Source organism: Chrysemys picta, chromosome 19 (genome assembly GCF_011386835.1).
Source record: "Chrysemys picta bellii isolate R12L10 chromosome 19, ASM1138683v2, whole genome shotgun sequence".
Classification (NCBI taxonomy): Eukaryota; Metazoa; Chordata; order Testudines; family Emydidae; genus Chrysemys; species Chrysemys picta.
The window spans coordinates 21,878,838-21,883,834 of NC_088809.1; positions in this window are offsets into that span (position 1 = coordinate 21,878,838).

Here is a 4,997-nt window from a genome sequence, read left to right on the forward strand (position 1 = left end):
GGAGTAGCTCAAACCTCCAAAGGGTCTGGCCTGCGGCAGGACATTAGCACTGCAGGGGAGGGGTGGGTGTGACAGTGACATCACAAAGGCCTTTTTCAGGACCTCAGCCTATTGGCCAAAGGTGCTGGGGAGGTGGTGACCTCACAGAGAGATGCTGACATCAGCCAGGCAGGACAGGGGCGCAGGGCCAGGGAAACCTCTGAGTCCCCTGTAGCTTTCCTTCAGCAAGTCTCCTTCTCGAGGTCTCTCTTTGAGGACTGAGAGAGTATTAGGGGTCACGTACGTGAGCGCCAGGAGGAACCTCTTTTGAGTTTTCTCCTTTCTTTTTCCTGATTTTACTAGAAAACAGAGGTCCCTGTTTAGAAGGTAAGAGCCTCCGAGAGGTTTGGAACCTGTTCAGTCTGATCCATCTGTTCCACAAGTTCTTCAGTCCAATCCACTTCCCTAACTAATTTCCTTAATTTTTTAAAGTTAGGCCTTTTGAAAAAAAAAACCCTAGTCACAGATCTATTTTTGTTTACCCTTCCATTTAGTTTAAACTGAATTAGCTCATGATCGCTCAAACCAAGGCTGTCCCCTACAACCATTTCTTCTAAGAGATTCTCACTACTCACCAAAACCAAATCGAAAATGGCATCCCCTCTTGTTGGTTCAGCAACTACTTGGTGAAGGAATCCATCAGCTATCACATCTAGGAAAATCTGAGCCCTATTATATTACTAGCACTTGTCCTCCAGTCTATATCTGGGAAGTTAAAGTCTCCCATGATCACACAATTCCCATTAGTATTTACTTCATTAAAAACATTGAAGAGGTCTCTATCCCTATCCAAATCAGACTCCTGTTCTAACAGACAGCAACCGCCCCCCCACACACACCCCGAAAGGCAGAGATAGACCGAAAATGCTATTCAAACTAAACCAGTTTGTTTCTTGAAATCATAACAAGTGGCAATGAAAATTCTTTGTCACAATATGTTAAATTGTCTCGTGGCACTCAAAGAGGAGACACTTAGATCTCAAAAATTAGATAAGATGCTTCAGTCTGAGCTAAGTAGTTGCTGCTCTTAACAATTGCAAAATAATACAATACAAATAAAATAAACTATTTCAGCCATTCTATTATGTCCTAATCTGATCTGAGTAAACATGATAGGACACCTCATCTTATGCACTGCTCCTAGTGACACTCTCCAATAGACCCAGCAGTCCTTATTTCCAGGCCCCTTCACTAACCACTGCCGCACACTCCCTCCCACAGCTGGCAATTACAACCAGGCCCTCATGTCCGGTCCCCCTGCTTTGAGAGGGAGTGTGCTCCGCTGGAGTGATTGGAGCAGGGAACTGGGAGTCAGGACTCCTGGGTTCCATTGCTGGTTTCCTATTGACCTGTGGGACTTGGGGTAAGTTGCTGCCCCCTCTGGGCTCTGTCCCCAGCAGTCAAATGGGGATTTCATACTTTCCCACTATTGGAAAGTGCTGGGAGAATCCCCCAGCAAAAGCTGCTCTGACAGTGCTAAGCAGCATCTGTTTGCTTGTGAGAATGTCCTATGGGACTGTGTCAAAAGCCTTATTAACACCAAGATAGATCACATCTACTGTTTACCCACCTCCACTAGGCCCGTAACCCTGCCAAAGAAGGAGCTAGGATTGGTCTGGAATGATTTGTTCTTGACAAGTCCATGCTCACTAGTCCTAAGAACCAAATTGTCCTGCAGGTGCTGACAAACTGATTGTTTAAAAAACAGAGGCTGCTCCGAATGCTACACTCGGTTTGAGCTACTCCCTGTGGATCACCCCGCTCAATGAGTGTTCATTCTAGGAAGCAAGCCGGCTAGAAAGTAAAACATCACAAGCTGCTCCCAATGCTACACTCGGTTTCTCAGAAATGAGTAGACTTTATGGGCAGAAGAGACAGTTAGAGCATCTAATCTGACCCCCTGCATATCACAGGCCTCCTGTCTACCACAATAGCTACCCAATATTTTCTCTCCATTAAGGCATTTCAACACTTCAATGAAGTCCCCTTCAATCTTCTTTTGATAAGCTAAACAGGTTGAGCTCTTTCAATAGTTCACTAGAAGGCATTTTTCTCAAGCCCTCAGAACATTTGGTGGCTCTAGGACCATCTTTTTCAAAGGAGGACACCAAGACTGGAGGCAGTATTCCAATAGCAGTCTCACTGCTGCTGTGTCACCTCCCTATCCTACTCACGGCTCTGCTCCTACGTCTAATGATGGCTTTAGTCCTGTTCACCACAGCATCACACTGGGAGCTCATGTTCAGTGGCTTCTCCACTCTGGCCCCTAAATCCTTTTCAGAGTCACTGCTTTCCTGGATACACGTCCCCATTCTGGAGGTGTGGCCGGCGTGCCTTGTGGCTACGTATAGGACCTTGCATTGGGCTCTGCTCAAACTTGTTTTCTTTGAATGGGTCCAGCTGGCCGAATGAGCCAGATCGCTCTGTATCACTGCCCTCTCCCCATCGGGAATTACCACTCTGCCTGTATTTTGTCACCCCCCAATCTTATCCACAGTGATTGTATGTTTTCTCCCAATTCATTGATAACAATTATTTTAAAAAATTAGTCCTTGAGAGCTTCTTCAGGCCCTTAGTACCCAGGACCTGCTCCCCACAGCACAGTGAGAAATGCCGTCCAGCCCTGCTGGTACATAGGGGATAAGCACAGAACAAACGTACCTTTAGGAGCTGTGTTGTCCATAGGCTCTGAACAACATGTGGGGGTCAGCAGATTACAAACGCACGACAGACCTGTAGTGTAGACAGGTCCCAACTGTGTCTCGGTTTCCCACCCTGTAAAATGGGGAGAAGAAACAAAACCTTGATTAGCTCCATTTGATAGCTGGGGAAACCGAGGCACCCAGCGGTGCAGATATTCGCTCATGGTCCCAAAGCCAGGAATAGAAAACAGCAGATCTGATAGCCAGGCCTGGGACCTAACCCTGGTTTTCCTGGCCTTGCTGCTCTAAGTTTAGTCACAGCCTCCATGTCTTTTCCGCCGTGTCCCTTAACCCCACGTCACTGCAGAAGAGAGATTTTCTGGTAGCCAGCTGGCTCTCCTGCATGTGGATGTCGTTCCAAAAGACGTGCTCTGGCTCAGTCCCATGCTATGGTTGGCTGAAGGAACCACTTGGTCACATTCTAGGCCCTGAGTTATACAGGACGGGCGACTAGATGCACATAATGGTCCTTTCTGACCTGAACCTCTATCAATCGCTACATTTTCTGCTGCCAGGAAGAGAACTCTGGACCTATTTTCTCTCATTCACTTTCAGTCGGAATAATTTCAATGCAGGCCAAAGGATTTCCTCTTCCATTGTGTCTTCAGCACCTTTGGGAGCAACCAGTTACTGTTACCCACAGGTTTCCAGTTTCAACCTGTCCCAGGGTGAGATGGCCAGGAAAGGGGTTGGAGCTCAACTGCACCTGGCCCAGGTGATGCAGCTCCCTAGGGTGAAGGGAATAAGTGTGGGGGTAACGTGACAAGACGCAGCCATGTGAACGAGACTACCTGATGCTCTCTTTATGCCCGAGGGGCCGGAGCCTCCTACTGGAAACACTCTCAGGAGTCCAGGTTCGAGGACGTCTCTGGGGAGCCTCTTCTTAGGAACAAAACCAGGGTGGCACGATGATGGAGGCGTCTCTCTCCCAGAGCTGGGAGCCAGGGACAGGGGAAGCTCTCAGCCAGGCTGTGCATCGAGGATCCCATTTCTCCCCCAAGAGACCCACACGCCCCAAGCAGTAAATGGCTCTTACCTCCATGAGAGAGCAGGGTCTCCCATCTAAGCCTCTCTGACACCCAGCATTGCTTGCTTGGATGGGACGAGGTGACCTGTCCCCACTGCTCCCTGACGGGGCTCAGCTGCAGGCTGTGCCCGTCTGGGAGGCTGTGCCAGATCCCAGGGCCTGGCAGACAGCTGGGAATGAGGCTCCGATTCATTTCACACCCAGAGACCCCATAGAAGGGCCAAGGGGAGAATAAAGGGCAGGAGGTGAAACTAGCCCTGAGCCTCTGTCCCACCCCCACCTCCTCAAAAGTGGAGCTTTCCGAGCTTCAGTGGGGCTAGGGGTGGGGCCCTGACACAACGGCCTTTCTGCACCATATGGGGCAGGCAGGGCTCTGCCTGGGCGCAGGGGGAATGGGATGGGGGTAGATCAAGGAAAGGGGGGAGGGGAATGGGTGTGAGGGAAAGAGCTCGTGTCCCAGATGAAGGAATTTGGGGGCAGAGGAAAGGACCCTGCTCCACAGAGAGGGGAGAGGGTTTCTGTGAGTGCCAGGGGGCTCCATTTCCCCTTCCACTAGCTCCCCATCTACAGAGAGCCAGAGCAGTACCTGCAGCAGGGAGCGGGAGCTGCTGGTGGCCTCAGAGGCACAGGCCCTGCAGCGCCTCGGGCACCTGGCGCAAGTGCCGCATGATACGGAGCTGGCGCATCACATTGGCCGTGACGTCCTCCTGCTGCAAGGGAACGAGAACCTGTCTGAGACTCAGACGCCTCCGAGGAATCAGGGGGGATTAATGGCCCCTGGAAACAGCAGCATTTCCACCCAGCCCCTGCCCACCTCTGAGGGATGGATTCCCCCTCCTGACCCCCAGTTTGGAGTCTTGTTGTCCTTTCTAGTGACCTCCAGTGGCAACCCCCCTCCTTGTACGGGGAGCTCCTGCCACGTCCCCCTCAGTGCCCCTGACAGCTGATCCACCTCCAATCCACAGCTCAAGTTCTCAGACCCCTCTCCTGCAGCCCCACCCAGGTTGGGTAGGGAGGGGACTGTAGCGGGGGGGGAGGAGGGATTCTGGCAGCAGTGAAGTGGGATGTGGGGAGGTTGAGACCTTTCCCCAAGTCACCCCAGCCACTAATGCTGAAGCCGCAGGATGGCAGCCCTGGTGAATGGGACGGATCGGCAGCCCCTGCTGACTGAATCCTCCTGTTCTCTCCAGCAGGGCCGGCTTTAGGAAGGGCGGGGCCCAATTCGAACA